Source organism: Dasypus novemcinctus, unplaced genomic scaffold, assembly GCF_030445035.2.
Source record: "Dasypus novemcinctus isolate mDasNov1 unplaced genomic scaffold, mDasNov1.1.hap2 scaffold_225, whole genome shotgun sequence".
Lineage (NCBI taxonomy): Eukaryota > Metazoa > Chordata > Mammalia > Cingulata > Dasypodidae > Dasypus > Dasypus novemcinctus.
This window is the reverse complement of record NW_026688195.1, coordinates 83840-108454: the sequence shown is the minus strand read 5'-3', so window position 1 is coordinate 108454 and position 24615 is coordinate 83840. Positions and strand designations below refer to the sequence as shown.

The window sequence follows — 24615 nt, the reverse complement described above, 5'->3', positions numbered from 1 at the left end:
TCTTTGTGGCCTAGCATATGGTCAATCTTGAAGAATGTTCCATGTGCGCTTGAGAAAAATGTATATCCTGCTGTGTTTTGGTGTAATGATCTATATATGTCTATTAGATCCAGCTCTTCTAATATACTGTTCAAATGTTTTGTTTCTTTAGTGATTCTCTTTTGAGATGTTCTGTCCAGAGTTGATAGTGGTGTATTAAAATCCCCCACTAAAATTGTAGATGCATCTATTCTTTCACTTAGTTTTTCCAGCGTTTGCCTCACATATTTAGAGGCGCCCTTGTTAGGAGCATAAATATTTATGATTGTTTGATCTTCTTGACAAATTGTCCCTTTCACTAAAATATAGTATCCTTCTTTGTCTCTCACAATTGTTTCGCATTTAAAGTCTATTTTGTCTGATATTAATATAGCTACTCCTGCCTTTTTTTGGTTGTTGTTTGCTTGTATGATTGTTTTCCAGCCATTCACTTTCAACCTCCATGAGTCTCTGGGTCTAAGATGTGTCTCTTGTAGGCAGCATATAGATGGGTCGTATTTCCTTATCCAGTGTCCCAGTCTGAATCTTTTGATAGGTGAGTTTAATCCGTTGACATTCAGTGTTATTACGTTTAGAGAGTTATTTATGGTAGCCATATTTTGGTTGGATTTGTGTTTGTTATATTTTGTTTGTATTATTTTATTTTCCCCTTCTATTTTTGTCTTTCCTGTTGCTTTTACACTCTCCTCCATCTCTGACTGTCCTGTTTTTTCCTTTCTTCCTGCAGAACTCCCTTAAGAATTTCTTGAAGGGGAGGTTTCTTGTTGATATACTCTTTCCGTTTCTGTTTATCTGTGAATATTTTGAACTCTCCATCATTTTTGAATGCTAGTTTAGCTGGATAGAGTATTCTTGGTTGGAGATTTTTTTCCTTTAGTACCTTGACTATATCATACCACTGCCTTCTTGCCTCCATCGTTTCAGATGAGAAATCAGCACTTAATCTTATGGAGTTTCCCTTGTATGTGATGGTTTTCTTTTCTCTTGCTGCTTTTAGAATTTTTTCTTTGTCTTGAGCATTGGATAATTTGACAAGTATATGTCTTGGGGTGGGCCTGTTGGGGTTTATGACCAGTGGAGTGCACTGTGCTTCTTGGATATGTACATCTGTCTCTTTCAGTAGATTTGGGAAGTTTTCATTCATTATTTCCTGCAACACTCCTTCTGACCCCTTTCCCTTCTCTCCTTCTGGAATGCCTATAATACGTATGTTTGAGCATTTTGTGTTATCATTCAGGTCCCTAAGTCCTATCTGGATTTTTTCTACCTTTTTATTGACCACTTCTACTATCTGTTTGATTTCCAATGCACTGTCTTCCACATCACTAATTCTCTGCTCTGCCTCTTCTAGTCTGCTGATATTTGCTGCAAGTGTATTTTTGATTTCTTGAATTGTGGTGTTCATTTCCATCATATCTGTTATTTTTTTGCGCATGTCTGCAATTTCCCCTCCAAGTGTTGTCTTCACGCTGTTAACCTCTTTCATTACTTCATTAAATTTGTCGGTGATAAATGTTCTGAGATCTTTCATTGCTTGTGCGAAGTCCTGCCCCCCTTCCTGATTTTCAGTTTGTTGATTGGATTCAGCCATGTTTTCCTGATTACTGGTTTGGTTTGTAGATTTTTGTTGCTGTCTTGTCAACATTTTTTCTTGACGGGTTTAATCAGTTCCTTAGCTTCTTTGTCTAGTCTTGGAGATTAATTAGCTGTTGTTTTTGCATAAGTGTTATATCTTCTCTTTGTCACTTTGTTCTTCTTATTCCAATTTCTTATTGCTAGTTAAGCTCACTTTAAAGGAAAGTATTAGTGCTGGGGAAAGTCAATTGTGTAAGGAAGGAAAAGTGTGAAGTAGTATTGGTGATATATGTTTACAAAGCAACAATATGAGTTCTGGGAGGATGGAGGTTAGATCATGTAAATTGTGTAGAGTTATAGTAGTAGGAAAGTACCTATAATGAGGTAGACGACTGAATATGGGAGGAATGTGGTACGTACTAAGAGGCTATTGTTTTCGTGAGAGAGGGAAAGAGAAAAGAAAGGTAATAGTTTCAGGGATGAATACCAGATGGAAAACTAAACAAAGGTATTAGAAATTAAGAGTTATACACTTTGTGGATCAAAGAAAGGGAGATGGAATATAGGAGAGATAGCAGATGGTGGAGGATATCAAGTTGTAGGGGAAAGGGGATAGTGCAGATAGGCTAAATCTATTCACAGAGAAATGAGGCAGTGGAGGGTGAGGAAACCCAGCAAATGTGAGGTATTTCCTGTAGGACCTATTGTATTGTTAAGGTAAAATAGTATAAGAAGAATATTGGGGACAAGAAAGAGAGGATTGAAAAAAAAAAAAGAACAACAACAACAACGAAAAATAAAAAAATAAAAATAAATAAAAAAAATTAAAAAAAACCAAAGAACAGAAACCCCGCCGCCAGGCTCGGCTGGGCTCAGCTGGGCTCCGGTCCCCCGCCCGCCGCCCACCGCGGCTCGGCTGGGCTAGGCTGGACTCGGCTGGGCTCGGGTCCCCCGCCTGCTGCCCGCCGCGGCTCGGCTGGGCTCGGCTTCCCCTCCCGCCACGGCTCGGCTGGGCTCGGCCAGGCTCGGCTTTCCCACCTGCCGCCCGGCGCGGCGCAGCGCGGCTCGGCTCTCCCGCTCGCCGCCCGGCGCGGCACAGCTGGCCTCGGCCGAGCTCAGCTGGGCCCGGCCCCCCCACCCGCCGTGGCTCAGCCGGGCTCGGCCGGACTCAGCTTCCCCGCCCACCGCCTGCCGCCGCGGCGCAGCGCGTCTCGGCTCTCCCGCCCGCCGCGGCGCGGCTAGGCTCGGCTGGGTTCGGCTCCTTCACCCGCCGCCAGCCGCGGCACAGCGCAGCTCGGCTCTCCCGCCCACCACCTGCGGCAGTGCTAGCTGCCTCGGCTCCACCTACCCAAGGAGGGAGTCCTCCACACGTAGCTGGGATCTCCGTGTATATTTCACAGATGGATCCTCTCTGTTACCTTCCCTCCAAATCGATGTCCACACACCTCCGGACCAGGAAAAATCCCAAAATAGCCTGTCCCAAAGAGTCTCCGACGCCTCCCAGCCGATTCCCCCCAGGAGCTAGTAACCGGGAAGTTCACTCAGCCGCCATCTTGCCTCCCCCTCCTGAAAAGTCCCAAATTATATCTTATAGACCAGTCCTTTCCATTACCTTCCCACCAAATCGATGTCCAGACACTTCCTGCCCTGAAAAAATCCTGTAAAAGCCTGGTCCTGGAGAACCTCCAGCGGTGCCCAGCTGCCTCTTCCCAGGAGAGACGGCAAGGCAAGTTCACTCAGCCACCATCTTCAGTATATTCTCTTAAAAGCCTGAACTAAGCAAACAATTGGGACAGGTTGCAAAGTCCCTGCTGCTCTATCAAATTCCTAAATGTGGTTTGGTTGGATGGGATAAAACTATGCCCTCTTGTTGTAAATGATGGAATGCAATCATGTTAACAGAGTTTGTAATAATGTTGAAGTGCTAAAAATCTTTCATCTCTCACTTAGTCTCAAATATTAAAACCATTGTATGTATTAATTGGGAAAGGTCCTTCAAGGAAGTAGGGAAACCTCCAGCAAGCTGCTTTAAATAATAAAAAGAAGGTAAATTTTGGACATTAACTCAGTCTATGAATTGGATGCGGCAAGCACCCATATTGGCTTTGGGTGGAGTTTGTGAAAAAGCAAAATTCTAAAAGTAACCCTTGGGTTTTAACCACAATTCTGGAAGGTCAAAAGTGCAATATAAAAGGCAATTGTATGCAGCATGGGAGACCCTGCTAAAAGTGAAAGACTTAACCCAATAATGTCTGGTCACTCTAAAGATGGCCATCCCTATCCAGGGGTAGATTGCAAATACTGAAAACAAGACAGAAATGATGGACTTTTATAAATCACCCTCAGATTATGAAAAAAAATCCAGGATACCTGCTGTTAGTAACAGGTGACTGTCATGTCCCTGCCACTCCTCTAACATCCCTTTTAAGACTGTTGACGCAGATGCCTTTGTGAAGATCCTGGGCCTACAACTGAAACCTGAGAAAAGGCAGAGTGGCTCTACCAGAAAGGCGAACATCATCGAGTACCAAACCTTGTGGTGCCTAGCCCAGCAATTATGGTTACTCACCAACAGCTAATAAACATCCCCCGTAAGTTCCTTCCTGCTTACTCCAATGACTGTGACATCAGAGCCCTCCTGCTCTTGAGAGGAATGAGCCCTCAGATGCACTATTCAAACCCACTGAAGCTGTATTCATTACTAAAACAAAAAGGGGAAAATGTGGAAATATGGCTGGAGATTAAAATACTTTACTGAAACCTGTGGCAATTTTAACTTTAATCATAAAAATTTTTCAATTGCTTCCATACATCACATGAACTTTACACATTCTGGAACTGTGAACTTGCAGCTTTTGTCTGCCTATGGATTTTGGGCCTGTGTGCTCTTATGCTATTGTGGCAGGAACTGTTACCGTCACAAAGGAAAATGGATACCGGCCCCTTGGACCAATGGCACTCAGTCATAACCTGCAAAAGAATTTGTGGAAAATAATTTTTGGAATTGCCCCTCCGTATGAATGGCTGGGAAATACATTTGATCCTTAAACATACCATTTTAAAACCTATGTCGAAGATCCATTTGTTTTCATAACTGGTAAGATAACTATTAAGAATGTTCCACTGTTTTATGAAAATGGTACCTTGTATACATATCAGGAAGTGTGTTGCAGGACGGAAAAACAACAGCCATGACCAGAAGAAGAAAATGCATCTGGATACTGGTGAGAATGATGTTCATTTGGCAGTCATCTTCTGAAAGTCAATTATTGCTGCATGAAAATTCTTGAAATGGACTGAATGCTTTATTGGACTGCTCATTATAAGCATTTTGGGACTGATTGGAATCATTACAGCTTCTGCTACTGCTATGATAGCTTTGCGTGAAAGTACAGACTCAATAATACGTGCATGATTGGCACAAAAATGGTAGTGATTTGTGGCATAGCCAAAAGCACAATTGATGAACAGTTAAATAATTGGGTTAATAATTTAGAATCTGCTGTTTTGCATATTGGAGATCAATTGTATAATTTAAACTTGTTAAGGGGATTGAGGTGTGGTTGGAAGGAAAGTAATTTCTTTGACTCTGCATATAATAAATCAGATATAGTAGAATCATTTGATAGGTCATAAAGGTAATATGTCAATAGAAATAGAAGAATTACAGAAAAAGATAATTAGAAATCCCTTAATCAGATTAATGTAGCTGATGATAAGGATATGTCTTTAATGATTTCATTTCTCATTTCAATAAGTTTAATCCAGTAAATTGGTGGAAATCACAGAGTTTTCTGTCAGCTTTAGGAATAGTGCTAATCATACTTGTTCTGTTGCTCATTATTCTCACCCGTGCCGGACAGTGCTTTCAAAGAAAATTGCAAAGCGTAACAGCCATGGGACATGTGAATAATCTGGTGCTAGCAAAAGCACCTCAATAATTTCCCCAAGTTGAAGAGCTTGGACGGTAGTCAATGATGGGTAAGACCCTTAGAGGAGGGCAACCTAAGACAGGCACGGTCACCTTGACTAAAAAAGGGGGAAATGTTGGAAACTGAGGCACAGTAGCCTCTCAAGGAGAGACATGCTGTCTCTATGACTACCCTTGCAACCTAAGGAATGCAGTGATTTGGGAGTTCCCAGCAAATGGGCTGAAGCTGTTAAAGGCTGAAGGAAAAGATGAGCTCATACCTTTTGTAATGTATAGAACACTTAGACTTTGCACCTTGAGATAAGATTTTTTTAAAAAGAAAATTCTTTAGACTATAGGTAATGTTGATGGTTAATAAGTGTTGCTCCTTGATGTCACTCGGACACTATGTTAATGCTAATGTTTATGCTTAATGGCATTTAGGCTGCTGTGGGCCTGCTTGTAGACACATACACTGGTATATAAGAGCCCCTTGTAATAAAGTTGTTTGAGTCTCTACTCGCAGATCCTCTGATCCCAGCTCTCTCGTTCTTTCTCTCTCTGCTCTTTCTCCTTGTTTCCTTCCCCCTTTTCTCTTTATTTCATTCCTGATACCCTCGGGTCACTGATTAAGACTCTGACAATTGGGATAGATTATTAGACCCAAAATGATAGGTGCAAATAAAACTTGATAGAATTACATAATGAATTCTATTGCAGTACATCCCCCTCTCAATTATTGATAAATCAAAAATAAAATTCTTTAATAAAAATCTAGGAAATTTCAAGTACAAATTGCTAATCTTAAAACAGTGTATACAGAACTCTGAGTCAATATTTAAAAGAATTACAAAATGTATAATCGATCATGTTTGTGTTCTAGCCCATAAGAATAATTTTAATAAATATTGGTGAATTTATTCTATTCAACTCACATTCTCTCATGTATGCTGCGGTATTTGGGATGAATTGGATAAGATTTGCTTTAATATGTTCCCAGCAACAAATGCACATTTGTGTGTTGGGGGATTGATAGATGAAGCACAGATAACAAAACGTAGATAATGGTTGAGAGTAGGTGAGGGGTTCATGGGCATTCTTTATACTGTTTACTGTGCTTTTGTTTTTATTTAAAAATGTGTCATAACAGAATTTTTTTTTCCCCAGGAGGTCCTTGGTATTGAACCTGGGACCTTGGATATGGGAAGCTACATGTGCTTTCCTAATAATTTCTTTCTTTCTTTTTTTTTAGGATTGACTGGGGTTTGAATCCAGGACCTCATACATGTAAAGCAGGTGCTCAGCCACTGTTCTGAACACCATCATGTTACTAAATTTGAAAACTTAGAGTGGAAAAACTTCTAGGAAAAAAACAATACAAAGCTAAAATATTTTAAGAATTGAATCAGTTGTTCAGAAATCTTTCCAGAAAGAAAACAATATTATAATATTGTTTCCTGGGAAGGTCTACCATATTTTCAAGAATTAGATAATTTTAATATCATGTGAATTCTTCAAGTGATTAGAATAAGAATAAACACTATCCAGAACTTACTTTGAAATAAATATAATCTTATAAAAAAATCTTACAAGGTAAGAACAAGAATGGAAGATTCCAAAATTAATCTCTAACAGGAAATTTTATATAATAATGAGTTAAAAAATAAAAAGATAATAAAGCATGATCAAGTAGGCTCCACTCTATCAATGTAAGGTAATTTAACATGAGACAGTATTTCATTGTAATTTACCTCATTAATACTTTAGTAAAACCCCTGTCATCTTAATGTAAGTAAAACTGGTAAAAATCAACACCCATTTTTAATAAAAATCTCACTAAAATAGAATAGAAAGGGGACTTCTTCAGTCTCAAAGAGAGAGACAGGATCCCAAATCAAACATCAGAAAAATCTGATCTCCACTCTCACTACTTGTATTTAATAGTTTTGGGGGATCCTACCCAGAGTAATAAGCCAAAAATGAAATTAATAAGTGTTTTACAACAATGGAAAATCAAGCTCATATACAGATATTATGGTTATTCTTATGAAAAAATAAAGGAATCTGTAGACAAATGATTAAAAATAGTATGAACATATAGCAAGTTGGCTTAATAAAGATAAATTGATCTATTACATTTTTAAGCACCAATATTCTTTAGAAAACACAGTTCAGCAAAATTTAAACTATTTACAATAGCAAGACCTTTAATGGAGAAAATAGGAAAAACTTATCTTAAAGGAAATGTAAATGTGGATTTAAAGCACATGTTGTAATGACAAGTCCACTCTGAAATTTACCTGTAGATTCAGTAATTCAAACCACCATGTTTTGTTTTGTTTAGGATTTAATTTGTTCGTTGTTACCATGTAATGTGAGAGTTCTAAAATTTGTATGAAATAAAAATAAGAAACAAGAAATATGTCAAGATTTATTTTAATGTTTCAGCAGTTAAGAATTTGAATTTCTTGAAGTAAAATTCACTAGCATAAAGTTTAACATTTTAGCCATTTTGAAGTATGTAACTCAGTGATTCATAGTACGTTCACAGTGTTGTGCAACCATCAACGCTATCTAATTCCAGAATATGTAGAACTCCCCCCCCCCCAAATACCATACCCATCAAGCAGTCATTCTCCAGCTCCCTCTTCTCCCAGTTCCTGGCAGCCACTAATCTGGTCTCTCTGTATGGATTTGCTCTTCTGGAGATTTCATATAAATGGTATCATACAATATCTGGCCTTTTGTGACCAAGTTCTTTCATTTAGATAATGTTTTTAAAGTTTATCCATGTTTTGGCATATACCAGTACTTCATCCTTTTTTATGGCTGGAAAGTACTTCATTGTATGGATGTACCACATTGTGTTTATCCATTCATCCATTGGGCATTTGCATTGTTTCCACATGTTGCTGTGAACATTCATGTACAAACTATTAGTTGAACACCAGTTTTCACTTTATACCTAGGAGTAGAATTGCTGGACCATTGGTATTCTGTGTTTAACTGAGTGAGAAACTGTCAAATTGTTTCCCTCAGTGTTAGCACCATTTCATCTGCCTACCAGCAATGTACAAATGAGGGTTCCAATTTCTCCCATCCTCACCAACACTTGTTTCTTTCCATTTTAAAAAATTATTTTATTATAGCCATTTGTCCTGTTGGGTGTGCAGTGGTATCTCAATGTGGTTATTTGCTTTTCCCTAATGAAAAATGGTGTTTAGAATCTTTTCATGTATTTATTGGAAAATTAGTATATCTTCTTCAGAGAAATATGTATTCATGTTTTTGCTCATTTTTAAGTTGGGTTATTTGTCTTTTTGTTTTTAAGTTTTAGTTGGTTTTGTATTATATTCTGGATACTAGCCTCTTATTAGAAATATGATTTGCAGATATTTTCTCCCATTCTCGAGGTTGTCATTTCACTTTCTTGATAGTGTGCTTTCCATGAAGAAAAGTATAATTTTGATAAAGTCAAATTTATATCTATTGTTTCTTTTGTTAAGTTTTTGGTGTCATATATAAGAAGCCATTGCTGAACTGAGGTCATGAAGATTTACCCATGTGTTTTCTTCTGAGAGTTTTATATTCTTAGCTTTTATATTACATTATATTTATATTATAATAGTTAGGTCTTTGATCCACTTTGAGTTAGTTTTTGTATATGGTATGAGGTAGTGGTTCAATTTCATTCTTTTACAAGTGGATATCCAAATACCTCAACCCATTTGTTCTAAGAATAATTCTTTACCTGTGGGTTTATTTCTGGATTCGCAGTTCTATTTCATTGATATGTTTATGTTTATGCCATTACCACTTTTTTTTCTTTTTTGAGATTGTTTTGGCTATTCAGGGTTCCTTGCAATTTTGTATTAATTTTAGGCTTAGTGTTTCCATGTCTAAAAAACAGGCATTTGGGATTTTGATAGGGATTTCATTGAATCTGAGGTCAATTTTGGGAATATTGCCGTTTTATACGTTGTGGTTTTCTATGTGTAAGTCTTCACACCTCACTAGTTGGATTTATTCCTAATATTTTTAATCTCTGGATGCTGTTATAAATGGAATTGTTCACTTAATTTCATTTTGGATTTTCCATTGCTGGTGTGTAGGAACACAACTGATTTTTAAATATTGTTCTTGTATCTTGCACCTATGCTGAATTTGTTTACTAGCTCTAATAGAATTTTTGTGGATTTTTTTAGGATTTTCTAAATATGTAATCATGTCATCTGTGAATAGAGATAGATTAGTTTCTTCCTTTCCAGTTTTAGATGCCTTTTGTTTGTTTGTCTTGCCTAATGTCGTGGCTATAACTTCTGGTACAGTGTTGAATAGAAATGGTGAAAGCATCCTTGCTTATCCCTGATCTTTGTGGAAAAGCTTTTAGTCTTTTACCATAATTGTTGTTGGCTGTGGGTTTTTCATAGAAGCCCTTTATCATGTTAAGTAAGTTTCCTTCTTTTCCAAATTTGTGGAGTGATTTTATCATAAAAGGTTATTGGATTTGTTAAATGCTTTTTATATATCAATTGACATGGTCATGTGTTTTTTTCCCCCTTAATTCTATTAACATGGTATATTACATTGATAGACTTGCATCGGTTGGACCACCTTTGTATTTCTGATCATGATATAGAGTAGTAGTTTTTAAATAAAATTCTATTGAAGTAGATCATTCATGCATGAGCATACATAAACAATGAGCATATATAGTATAATAAAAGTTGTGAACTTACAAAACAAACATGCATAGCACCATACAGTGCTCCCAAATATCACCCCACCACCAAAACTTTGCATTGTTGTGAAATATTTTTTACAAACTGTGAAAGAATATCACCAGAATATTACTAACTATAGCCCATATCTTACATTTGTTGTATTCTCCCCCAACCCACCTGATTTTTATTATTATTTAAGTAAATTTTATTTTATTTTATTCCCTCCCCTCCCCTCTACACCAAGATGGCTCCCTGGTCTTTTTGCTCATTGTTTTTCTTTATTGTCAGCTTCTTCTTGTTGTTTTTGCTCATTGTCTACTCATTGTTGTTTTTTTTTTTCTTGAGGAGGCAGTGGGAACTGAACCTTGGACCTCCCATGTGGGAGGCGGGTGCCAATCACTTGAGCCACATCCACTCCCCCCACCTGATTATTAACACCCTGTACTAGTGTTATAAGTTTGTTATAGTTCATGAGAGAATGTTCTCATATTTGTTTTGTTAACCACAAACCATTTTCTGCCACAGAATTCCTTGTGTTATACAGTCTTATGCTTTGTACAGTCCATTCAGATTGTACACTCAGTGGTTCTCATTTTCATCAGAGTTGTGCTGTGATCACCTCAGTTAATTTTAGAATGTTTTCATTACTCCAGAAGGAAAAATTGCCTATCCCCTATTGTCCCTTAGCATTGAAATATCTTCTTTGCCATTGCTGCAAAAATAATACAATAGTACAGTTAACTATTGTCCAGAAGTTATATTTGTTGTAATTTTCCTGTGTATCATCCTATTCTTAACTTTGTAAATGAAGAACATTTGTTACATTTAATACTGTTAACTTCAGTCTTCACCTACCACTGAAATCACTGTTACACATTCCCTAGATTATTTCTACCTTCCTTTCAATTGACATTTATGTCCACAGACTACTCTTCAGCCACAATCACATTTATAAAACATCAGTGTTTGTTATGCCCACTGTAATATGTTACCATCAATTCTATTCATTTCTACACTTTTACAAGAAACCTTACTAAAAGTCTACATATATTAAGCATCAGCTCCCATTCTCAACCCACATTCTCCTCGTAACCTAACCTATGTTCTAGAGTTTACCACTGTGAGTTTACTCATTATTTAGTTCACATTAGTGAGACCATACAATATTTGTCCTTTTGTGTCTGGCTTATTTCACTCAACATAATGTCTTCAAGATTCATCTATGTTCTCATAAGCATCCCAATTTCATTTCTCCTTACAGTTGAATAATATTCCATTGTATGCATATAGCACATTTTGTTTAGCTAATAAATATAGTTGTTCATATGCATAGAATATTGCTATGAACATCAGTGTGCAAATGTCAGTTCACATACTTGCTTTCAGTTTTTCTGAATATATTCCTAGTAATGAGATTTCTGGATCATATGGCAGTTCTATATCCAGCTTCTTGAGGCACTGCCAAACTAACTTCCACAGAAGCTGCAACATTCTGTATTCCAGTGAAGGAGTGTTCCTGTTTCTCCACATCCTGTTTAGCACTTGTTTTCCATTTTTTTTAAATTAATGGCCATATATGAGTTGTGAGATGACATCTCACTGTGGTTTTGATTTGCATTACCCTAATAACTAGTGGTATTGAAGATTTTTTTCATGTGCTTTTTTGTGATTTATATTTCCTCTTTGGAAAAATGCCTATTTAAGTCTTTTGCCCATTTTATAACTGGATTGCTTGCCCTTTTATTGTTGAGTTGTATGATCTCTTTATAAGATATGAAAATCAAACCCTTATCAGATATGTGGTTTCCAGATACTTTTTCCCATTAAGTGGACTGCCTTTTTACCTTCTTGTCAGTCTTTTGAAGCATAAAAGTGTTTAATTTTGATGAGATCCAATTTACTTTTTCTTTCATTGCTTGTGTTTTGGGTTTAAGGTTTAAGAAACTACTGCCTACCACTAGATCCTGAAGATGTTTATCTACATTTTATTCTAGGAGTTTTATGGTGTAGCTTTTATTTTTAGTTCCTTGATCCATTTTGAGTTAATTTTTGTATAAGGTGTGAGATAGAAGTTCTCTTTCTTTCTTTTGGATATGACTCTCCAGTTCTCCCAGCACCATTAATTGAATAAACTGATCTGGCCCAGCTGGATGTGCTTAAAACAGCCTTTCAAAATATCACTTGACTATAGATGTGAGGTCTATTTCTGAGTTCTCAGTTCAGTTGCATTGGTCAATCTATCTGTCTTTATGCCAGTACCATGCTGGGTTTTTTGTTTTTTTGTGTTTTTTTTTAACCACTGTAGTTGAGTAATGTGATTTAAAGTCAGGAAGTGAGAGTCCTCCAACTTCATTCTTCTTTTTAAAGATGTTTTTATTTTTATTTTTTTAATTGCCTTTTTTTTTAAGATTTATTTATTTATTTCTCTTCCCTTCCCCCCACCCCCCAACCCGGTTGTCTGTTCTGTGTCTATTTGCTGCGTCTTCTTTGTCTGCTTCTGTTGTTGTCAGCTGCACAGAAATCTGTGTTTCTTTTTGCTATGTCATCTTGCTGCGTCAGCTCTCCATGTGTACGGCACCATTCCTGGGCAGGCTGCACTTTCTTTCATGCTGGGTGGCTCTCCTTACAGGGCGCACTCCTTGTGCATGGAGCTCTCCTATGCGGGGGAAACCCCTGTGTGGCTCGGCACTCCTTGCGCTCATCAGCACTGCACGTGGGCCAGCTCCACGCAGGTCAAGGAGGCCGGGGTTTGAACCGCAGACCTCCCATGTGGTAGGCGGACACCCTAACCACTGGGTCAAGTCCGCTTCCCAAGATGTTTTTAACTATTTGGAGCCTCTTACCCTTCCAAATAAAGTTGATAATTGGCTTTTCCATTTCTGCAATAAAAGCCATTGGGAATTTTATTGGGACTGTGTTGAATCTGGAAATCAGTTTGGGCAGAATTTACAGCTTGATGATATTTGGTCTTCCAGTCCATGAACATGGAATGTCCTTCCATTTATTTAGTTCTTTTTTGGTTTCTTATAGCAATATTTTGTATTTTCTGAATACAGGCCTTTTATGTCCTCAGATAAGTTTAATTTTAATATTTGATTCTTCGAGTTGCTATTATAAATGGATATTTTTTACTGACTTTTACTGATTGCTCATCATAGTGTATAGAAATGCTGTATATTTTTGCATATTAATCTCATATGCTGCTACTTTGTTGAACTTGATACTTCTAGTATCTTTGTTGTGGATTTTTCAGAATTTTTTAGATATAGGATCATATCATTAGTAAATAATGGAAGTTTTACTTCCTCCTTTCCCATTTGGGTGCCTTTTATCTCTTTTTCTGGCTTAATTGCTCTAGCTATAACCTCTAACACAATATTGAATATCAGTGGTGACAGGGGACATCCTTGTTTTGTTCCCAATCTATACAGGGAAGCTTTTAGTCATTCACCATTGAGTACAGTGCTAGTTGTGGGTTTTTCTTTTATGCACTTTACAATATTGAGAAAGCTTCCTTCTATTCCTATATTTTGGAGTGTTTTTGTAAAAAATGATGCTGTATAAATAAGTAAATAAGTGCTGTATTTTGTTAAATGACTTTTCTGCATCAATTGAGAAGATCATGTGATTTTTCTTCTTTATTAATGTTGAAATAAAACTAATTGATTTTCTTGTGTTGAGCAACCCTTTTATATCTGGGATAAAACCCACTTATGATATACAATTCTTTAAATGTGCTTTTGGACTTGGTGTGCAAGTATATTTTGAAGATTTTTGCTTTATATTCATTAGAGAAACTGGCCTGTAATGTTCTTGTTTTTGTAGTATCTTTATCTGATTTTGGTATTAGGGTGATGTTGGCTTCAAAGAATGAGTTTGGTAGCATGTCTTCCTGTTCATTTTTTTGGAAGAGCTTGAGTAAAATGGTAGTAGTTTACCTTGAATGCCTGGTAGAATTCACCTGTGAAGTCTTCTGGTTCTGGGCTTTTCAATTTTGGGAGATGTTTTTCTTGTGATTGATTCGTTGAGGTCTTATATTTCTTTTAGGGTCATTGTAGGTTGTTGGTGTGTTTCTGGGAGCTTGTCCATTTTGTCTGTTAGCTAGTTTGTTGGCATAGAGTTGTTAGTAGTATCCTCTTGTGATCTCTCTTATTTCTGTAGGATCAGTGGTAATGTTTCCCATCTCATTTCTAATTTTATTTATTTGGATGTTATCTCTTTTTTTTGTCAGTCTAGCTAAGGGTTTGTTGATTTTGTTGATCTCAAACCAACTTTTGGTTTGTTGATTCTTTTTTTTTTATTGTTGTTATCATTCTCAATATCATTTATTTCTGCTCTGCTCATTACTTTTCCCACTTTGTCTTGGTTTGGGATTAATCTGCTGTTCATTTCCCAGTTCCTTTAGGTGTGCAGTTAGGTCTTCATTTTTAGCTCTTTGTTGTTTTTTTTTTTAATGTAAACATCGAGGGCTATCAATTTCCTTCTCAGCACTGCCTTAGTTGTATACCAGAAGTTTGACATTGTGTTATCATTTTCATGTCTCAAGACATTTACTGATTTCTCTTGCAATTTCTTTGACCCCCTGATTATTTAAGAGTGTGCTGCTTAATCTCCATATATATGTGAATTTTCCCTTTTTCTGCCCACTTTTGATTTCCAGCTTCATTCCATTATGATCAGAAAAAGTGTATCATTCCAGTCTTTTAAACTTTATTGCAAAAAATGTTATACTGCTGTTTGGGGTGTAATACTCTATAAATGTCTGTTAAATCTAGTTCATTTATCATATTTTTCAAACTCTGTTTCCTTATTTATCTTCATTTTTCTATACTGCTGGATTTGGTTGCTAATATTTTGTTGAAAATTTTTGCATATAACTTTATAAGGGATATTGGTCTGTGGATTTCTTGTGATGTTTTTGTCTCCCTTTAGTATTAGGACAATGCTAACCTCAATGAGTGGGAAGTGTTTGTGCCTCTATTTTTGGGAAAAAGAATAGAGGACTGATATTAATTACATGTTCCTAGAATTCACCAGTAAAGCTATTTGTTCCTGGGCTTTTTTTGTTGAATATTTTTGATTACCAGTCAATCTCTTTACTTAGTAAAGATCTATTTGTATTTTTTATTTTCTTGAGTCCATTTTGTTAATTTGTATCTTTCTAGGAATTTGTTGATTTCATCTAGGTTGTCTACTTTGTTGGCCTAAAATTGTTCATAGTATTTTCATATTATTCTTTTTATTTCTGGAAAGTCAGTAGTAATGTCCCACTTTCATTCCTGATTTTAGAGATTTGAGTCTTCTCTTTTTTCTTAGTCATTTTAGCTAAATGTTCATATATTTTATTATTTTTTAAAACATCCCTGCTTTTCTTTTTTTTTTAAGATTTATTTTCTATTTATTTCTCTACCCCCTCCCCCAGTTGTTTGCTCTGTGTGTCCATTCGCTGTGTGTTCTTCTGTGACCACTTCTATCCTTAGCAGCAGCACCAGGAATCTGTGTTTCTTTTTTTAAAAATTTCTCTCCCCCTGCCCCCCAGTTGTCTGTCCTCTGTGTCTATTTGCTATATGTTCTTCTTTGTCTGCTTCTGTTGTTGTCAGTGGCATGGGAATCTGTGTTTCTTTTTGTTGCATCATCTTGTGACAGCTCTCCGTGTGTGCGGCACCATTCCTGGGTAGGCTGCACTTTGTTTCACGCAGGTGGCTCTCCTTACGGGGCACACCCCTGTGTGGCACGGCACTCCTTGCGCACATCAACACTGTGCATGGGCCAGCTCCACACGGGTCAAGGAGGCCCCGGGGTTTGAACCGCAGACCTCCCGTGTGGTAGACGGATGCCCTAATCACTGGGCCAAGTCTACTTGCCTCATATATTTTATTAATGTTTTCAAAGAACCAACTATTTTTCTGTTCTCTGTTTCATTTAACTCTGATTTAATCTTTCTGCCACAAAGCTTTCCTATCAAGATTCTTTTTTTAAAGACTCCCCCTACCATTTTTTTTAAAAAAGAAGCTTTAGATTACATAAATGTTACATCAAAAGTATAGGGGATTCCCACATACACCACCACCCCCCAGTTGCCCCCATTAACAACATCTTTCATAACTATGGTAGATTTGTTATAGTTGCCTATCAAGATTCTTAATTAACCTTTGCCTAGTTGCTGTAGACCTTTGACTAGTTCTAGAGCTCTGATGAAGTTGATTCTCATAGTGTTTACCTATTTATTCACTGTTTTTGTGGAGGGATGGACCCTTGGCCTTCTCTACCCTGATGTTTTTGTGGACATTGTTCTAAGACAATGACTTGTCTGCATTGATGTGTGGGGCAGAATCATAAGCCAGAAGGACCTGCACGTCAGAAACTTGGTATAGTCAGTTTTGCTATAACATGTCATATGCATTCTTAAAATTTGCTGTGCTTTTCAAAATTGTACAGTAAAAACCAGATAGCTTATATTGGAGAAATGAGGTGAGAGAGACAAAAGTCAAAAATTTCAGTGACACATTAAAAAAAAGACTGGAAACTTAATAAAAGTGGCAGCAGAGTTTTACACTTGTTAAATGTTTAAGGTATACATAATAGCATAAAAAATATTTACTGTTAAAGAGATCTTCCCATTGCTGGTGGTAGTATGTATTGAAAGGATTGCAAATTTTTTTGAACTGGTAGAGGATTTTCTGAAATCAGACAAAGTTTTAATACCATACATGGATGCATGTAGTTCATAATTCACAGTTAACTGAGATGTTTGACATGTGTGCATGTGTACATTTTATGTATTCCTTTGGGGCGCTGTTCAGCTTGGTACAGTTTTCTGTGTTCACCTAGTGTTTTCTGAAGATGAAATCCTGCATAAGCAAATGCAGAATTTGAGTTATGCTCAAGTTGTTCCCTAATATTTCAGTTGTTTTAGAACAAATAAGTACTTTCAAAACTAGTGTTATAGCTGAACTGACTGTGACAGAAACTGAGGAATGTCAGCATTGCTCAGTAAATACTGATAGGGAAAGTGGAATTAAAAATGTCATCAGATTCCAACTCATCCATAAACAAACAGTAATACCAGCTGTATTAGCAGGTAAATATGAAAGCTTTAAAATGTGAAATACAAAAAAAGTTGTACTTCCTTAACAATCCCATTTAAAATTGCAATCTTATGCTCAGTTAATCCATGTTTCCTTTTGACTGCTTTGTTTTTCTCTTCATCAAGCAAAACAGTCTCATATACTATATTATTTTCTTGTCTGAAAATTGTCTGAGTTACTTCATTGATATATATGCAGTACCAAGAACAATGCTTGAAATGAACTAGCCACTTAATATAAATATTTATTGAATGAGCAATTAATAAGGAGTCAAGCAATCTATTGAAAAACAGTAGGCATTTCTGTCTGAAAGAAACATGAATGCTAATAATGACTATATAAGAAAAAGCCCAACTTTACTGTGATCAAGGCAACACAAACTGAGACTGCAGTGAGACAGTCTCAAAAGGACAAACATTAAGAAGTCTTAGAATACCAAATGTACCAGAAACTCTTTCATAAGCTTGACACACAACCACTTTGAAAACAGTCCTACTTCCCATATGATGCTGAGCCTGCCCATTCCCTCTGACTCAGCAATTATGCTTCTAGGTGTATATGCTGGAGATACCAGGAAATATGTAAAAACAGATCTGAGGTGTCATTGTAATGACAAATAACAGGTTCCCTGGTGAATGGCTACTTGCAGAATGGTTGATGACTATGTTGTAATATATCCATGCTGTGTGCTGCAACAGTGTGAATGGATCTGAAATAAAGTATTGCATTAAAAAGCAATTCTGGGTGGATGGAGGATATATGGTAACCTCTTATATTTTTTATAATGTATCCTTTTTTGTGATGTATGTATCTTCAAAAAATACAATTTACAAAAATGATGGGGTTGGGGGAGTGGGGTGTAGGTTATACGGGAACCTCAAGTTTTTTTTAATGTAATGTTCTATGTGATCTATTAACTTTGAAACAATCTATTAAAAAAATAGTTGGTTGAAAGCAAACCAGACAATAACTGATCAGTAAATGTTTAAACAATGAATAAACCCTCTAAGAATGAATGCTATGCTTAAAGGGAAAAAACACGAAATATAACTGTGACTGAAAAGGTGATTTTCCATTCTCACCATTGCTGTTAAAATATGCACTAACCATTAAAGAAAAAGTTGCTACTTAAAAAAAAATAAAAAGCAATTCTAGGTAAGTCCTACAGACTGTAGAGTAGGTGTTGCAGCTCTGCAGAGGCTCAGAGCCCAGCTGGCACATGGACAGTACAGGGATTCAAGTCTCCTGAGTATACACCAACTCCAGCGCCAACCACAGGTTCAGTAAAAGTGACAGAAGAGATGTGTGTAGAGAGGTCACTTCTGAGTCCCAACTCCATCACACTCAGGAGCACAAATTCCAAAGTAGGGCCCAATGAAAAGGCACTGAACTCCAGAGCCATCTGCCGTGACCGTAGGGACCTGTGTGTCTCCATAGCCCTCAGGAGCACCACTACCTGGGGTTGTTTCTACTTTGGCCATCTGGGAAGAAGAGGTAAAATATGGGGGCATTTTTGGGACTTGGAGTTGTCCTGAGTGATATTTCAGGGACAGATGCAGGACATTATATATCTTGCCCATAACCCACTGAATGGACTGGGGGGGGGGTGTAGTGTAAATTACAATATAAACTATAATTCATGCTGTGTGGCAGTGCTCCAAAATGTATTCATCAAATGCAATGAAAGTGCCAAACTGATGAAAGAGGTTGTTAATGTGGAAGGAGTGTGGAAGGGTGGGGAGTGGGGTATATGAGAACCTCATATTTTTTAATGTAACATTTTGTGCGATCTATGTATCTTTTACAAAAAAGACAATAAAATATCTTTTAAAAAAGCAATTTTAGGGAAGTAGCTGTGGCTCAAGAAATTGAGCTCCCTTTTACCATATGGCAGTCCCAGGTTTGATCCCTGGGACTTCCTGGTTTAAAAAAAAAAAGCAATTCTAGAAATATACATATGGTATGATTCCATATTAATGAAGTTCAAAAATACATATAGGAAAACAATATGTGTATTAAAACAAAAAGCAATAGAATGCTAAATCACTGATTTTAATAGGGTTTCTTCTGGATTGGGGGATAGGATAGGTAGGTATTCGCATGTAGATTGGAGGATATTGGTAACATTAAGTGAGTTGTGGGTTCATTGTTGTTTGATTTTCTTTTTTCATTTTTTTCTTTTTTTGTGTTTTATTCCTCTTTTTAACAATTTTTAAATTTTGCATCATTTTTTATTTGATTTTTATACTTCATAATATACACATGTGTGGCATGCCTGATTTTTTTGGGTATCAAATGTTAAAATATGGGTAGAGAGAGTGGAGGTGGTGGTGATTATATTCTGTTATTCCAAGATGTGACTTCCAGTAGATCTCATCTCCTGTGTTTCCTTCTGCTCTCTCATGCTTTTTCTCTGTGAAATAGTTTGTTTTCTGAACCATAGGGACTTTTCCTAACCTTTCCTTAATCCCTGCAGTCATACTGAGCGCCAGAATTTCTTTTAAGCTCTTCTGTGTCCTTCATCTCTCCTCCCTTGGATTGGAGGATTAACCATTAGCTTCTTTGACCCTTCTTCCCTAAGTGCTTGTTCACATCTTGACTGCCATGCTTAGAACTCTATACTCTGTGCCTGGAACAAAGCTTGGCTCATCTAGTGGATGGAAGAAATCATCTCATCTACCTTCTGTTTGTCTCTCTTTATAGTACCTCTTCAGTGATTCATAAATTTACAAGACTTGAAGCCTGTTACTCCCAAATTATGTCACAATCTTATTTGGTCCCTTTGCTCTGGAGCCCCTTACTATTCCTTCCTACAGTAAATTCCTCCTGGGCTCTGATTCCTACATTTTCAACAAAGCAAAAGCTAAAATTATATCTCACAAATTGAAAATTCTTCTCACATCCTATTTACTTATTAGGTTTTTATTCATTAGAAGTACTTCAACTGACAAAAATGAAATTCCTTTAAATCTTCCATCTCTGCCATTCTCTTGCAGTTCTTGTTTCACCTTTGTAAACTGACTTCAAAATCCTTCAGAATCTCACTTTCACCTGACATCACTCACAAGCAGATCCATACACTTAGGTTTATGTTTTGATTCCTCTAATGTATAATATGAATTAGACTGTAAAGCTTCTGTGTGACTAGCCTGACAGGGTAAGTCTAAGACTGCCCCTAATACCTAACACATCAAATTTAAATTCCTCTTTGATGAGTATCAAATATGGCCCCATTTTGCCTGCCTAAATTAATTTTTCTCTGGTGTCTGAAATTTCAGCTCAGTTCTGTTCGGTAAAGTCTTCTTGATGTCTCTCAAACATACTGTTCCTCCCTTATTTACACTTCTTATTCCATTGTGTCTTGCCTGTCCATAGTTAAATGAACCAATGCATGAAAAGTGCTTAAAACAATACCTGGCATATAGTAGTCCTATTGCTAAGTTCTTGTTTTTGTTGGTTTATACACTTTTTAGGTTTGAGCTCACGTTTTCTATTCTCTTCGTGAAATATTTTTTGACTATATTAATCGTGTCCACTTAATGACTGGCATTTTAAGAAATTAAAATTTGGTCATAAATTTTGATACTTGACAAGATGTGTTTCTTGCCTAAGGCTTTTTTCCCCCATAAATTTTGATATCCCCAAAAGAAGGACATCTCTTTTACTCTTCCTTCCTCTGCTAGGTAACATATAATAGATATTTGATGATTACTTTGTTTATTGTGTAGCCTGGGAAGAGAGAGTTCTTTCATATTTATTCATTCAGAAACCTAGGAACTCTATAAATTGGCATGCTCAGGTCAAAATCTTCAGCTTATGAATCATTAGATATAAGGTGGCAGTGAGTCTGAGAGATGTGTTTTGAGGCAGTTTTCCCAGTAACTTTGGTGCACCCACTTACTTGTACATGCCGAGTGATTTATTATCCATTCAGAGGAGCGCAAAGGAAATTGGAAATATGGTAATACCTGCCAGGACATTAGGTTGTATTTGTGATAAAATAACAAAAGCAGCATCAAATATTTCAGAATTCTATGTTTAGAAAGGAATGCTTTTATAGAGTCATGGTATACAACGTGATATAGTTAGTATTGATAACTTCTGTGAGAAGGCTTGTTTTGGATAATATAGAACAGTAGTCATTTCTTGAAGGGTTTCTAGCTTATAAGTCAAGCTGACTGAAAGGCTTACTACTAACCCAGTGGATGGATATAAGGGCAGGCCTGTGGTTAGGCATGAGAGAGTTTTGGAGGAAGTCTGCTTTGTGGAGAGTAAAGGGTAGTCATTGCAGCCATGAGGAATGATAGTTATCACCACAAATAGGATTCAATTGTAAGGTTTTATCTGTCAGAAGGCAGATTTGTGTCTGTCTTATTTCTTGGTCCCTTCAATGTTGTAGGTCTTGAACATAGAACTGATAATGATGTTTTCAATGTAGATAGCTGTCATGTTCAGAGAAAAGCTTTTCATAATAAATAGAAAAAAGATAAATATTCTTAAAACTAGGTTGAAAGCTCTCTTTAAGATTCACACAGGAAATGAAACCAGAAATGGTGAAGTACGTGTGTGTGTGTGTGTGTGTGTGTGTGTGTGTATCTCCCTGCAAAGTAAAGAATTATTATGTGAGGTATAAGTTTATTTATGACAGAGTGAAATCAACAGGTAGAAATAGAGAAACTTTGATTTGATGACCTTGATAGGTTAGTAGTGAACAACTCTGGTAGAGGTGAAGGTATAATAGCCAAATAAAACTTTGCATCTGATCTTGTTTCAAGAATAACCTAAATGTGTGCTTTCTTTGGACATTGGATTTCCATGTGAATCAGAGCTGGACTGAAAATTACACTCCAGGCAACAGGGTTGTTCTATTGAACATGAGGAAATTTTTGCTTTCTGAAATTTTATTTGGCATTGGTAAGTAGAATAGAAAAGAGTGGGGAAATGGACTTTGCCCAGTCGTTAGGGCATCTGTCTACCACATGGGAGGTCCGTGGTTCAAACCCCAAGCCTCCTTGACCCATGTGGAGCTGGCCCATGTGCAGTGCTGATGCGCACAAGTGCCGCGCCACCCAGGGGTGTCCCCCCGCATAGGGGAGCCCCACACGTGGGGAGTGTGCCCCCTAAAGAGAGCCGCCCAGTGTGAAAGAAAGTGCAGCCTGCCCAGGAATGGTGCTGCCCACACTTCCCATGCCGCTGACAACAGAAGCGGACAAAGAAACAAGACACAGCAAATAGACACAGAGAACAGACAAGGGGGGGGCTCATTAAATAAATAAATAAATCTTAAAAAAAAAGAGTGGGGTGAGATTGAAAGCATATATATTAGTGAGGATCCTGAAGTAAAAGAGAAGCACCCATATTTTGATGTGCCTCCTCTAAATATAATTTTTATTGTGATATCTCCCCTCAATACCATTGCCTACTAATTTTTCTTGTGGGTCTACATATTATTCATTTAGGTCTCAAGCATTCATCTAAGCAGTGTCTTGTTTGAAATATTTTCTGTTTATTTAACTTTGTTTATTTTTTTAAAAGATTTATTTCTAACCTCCCCCCCCGCCCGTTTGTGCTTGCTGTCTGCTCTTTGTGTCTGTTCGTTGTGTGCTCTCTGTGTCTCCATGTTATTAGGAGGCACTGGGAACTGAACCGGGGACCTCCCTTGTGGGAGGAGGGTGCCCAACTGCTTGAGCCACATCTGCTTCCTGCTGTTATGTCTCTTGTGTCTCCTTCTTGCTTCATCTCGTTATGTCGTCTTGTTGCATCAGGTCATTGCGTTAGCTTGTTGCGTCAGCTCACTGTCTTGCTCATCTTCTTTAGGAGGCACTGGGAACTGAACCTGGGACCTCCCATGTGGGAAAAGGGTACCCAACTACTTGAGCCACATGTGCTCCCCCTGTTTATTCAATTTTGAAGATCATATTTCTAAAGTGTCAAATTCCTGTTTTTTTTTCCTGGACTCCTCTCCCATTTTCCACTACTGCAGACTGTTTGTTTTGTCTAAATCTAGGGGAGCAAGAAGTATGCCCTTGGGCTTACTTTCAGGCCAAAAGGCAAAGCTATACTAGGCATTTGTAGATTAAGTCCCCTTTTCACATTAAATGTGTTAACAATTATAAGGTATGGTAAATTATTTTCATTTCTAGAATTCTGGAAAGTTGATGACCTGATGGAGAAGATCCAGGAAAACCAAGACCAGCCTTTATGGAAAGTTGATTTCATTAACAAAACACTGTCTAAGGTGAGAAATAGAACATTAGGAAAAATATTTAGTGTGAACCCAAACCCAGTGTGAATGGAAAAATACCTGATAAATCTGACTTAGGTGGAATGAGCTTGCACTATATTTCAGAATTAATTATTAGTAATAGAAACTCCATTGTAAGGAAGTTTGATCAGTTAAATACACATGGGAAATTACTCCTCGGTATAAGGCATAGGAATCCTCATTCCAGAGAGGAACATTTTGTGTATGACAGAATTGTGAAGGCCATTAGTCAAAGTGAGGTCCTATTCCAGCATCAGAATATTCAAACTCTGAAGCAGCTTTTTGAATGTAACAAATGTGGGAAAGCCTTTCATGAGGAGACATCATTACCCATAAGAGAGAATACTCATGGGAGAAGTACATGAAATGTGAAAACCTTTTCTAATAATTCAGCCCTTCTTGCCCATCATAGAAATCACATAAGGGAGAATGGCTATGAATTTAATGACTGTGAGAGGAGGTCTGTTGGGGAAAAGTCAACAAAAGTCAACTCTGAATAAACTCTATAGAGTTCCCTTGGGAGAGAAACATGATTGTAATGTGAGTGAGAATAGTTTTAGCAAGAAGTCCCTTCCCATTCATACTGAGAGAACTCAACAAGGAGAAACCACCTTTGAATGTGATGAGGGTGGGGAAGTCTTCAAGAAACCAAATCTCTCTCATTATCAGCAAACATATGCAGGAAAGAAACCCTATGAAAATAATCAGTATGGGAGATCCTTTTGGCAGACACTAGTTCTTCCTTAACATCAGCAAACACACATAGGAAAAAACCTCTATGAATGTAGTGATTGCAGGAAAACGCTCAGCCACAAATCATCTCTCATAGTTCATAAGAGGATACACAAAAGGGGAGAAAGCTTATGAATGTAGTGAATGTGGGAAAACATTTACAAATAGATCAGGCCTCACAGGATACACACAGGGTAGAAACCACATGAATGCATTGAATGTAGGGAAACATTCAGATATAGGTCAGGCCTCATAGTGCATCAGAGAACACACACAAGGGAA

The 24615-nt window shown here is 37.2% G+C and overlaps 1 pseudogene; it reads left to right on the top strand.

Annotated features, from left to right (window-relative positions):
* The window catches only part of LOC101430473 (putative zinc finger protein 487), a 58199-nt pseudogene extending 33818 nt beyond the window's left edge, over positions 1–24381 (top strand).
* Positions 24382–24615: the final 234 nt, after the last annotated feature.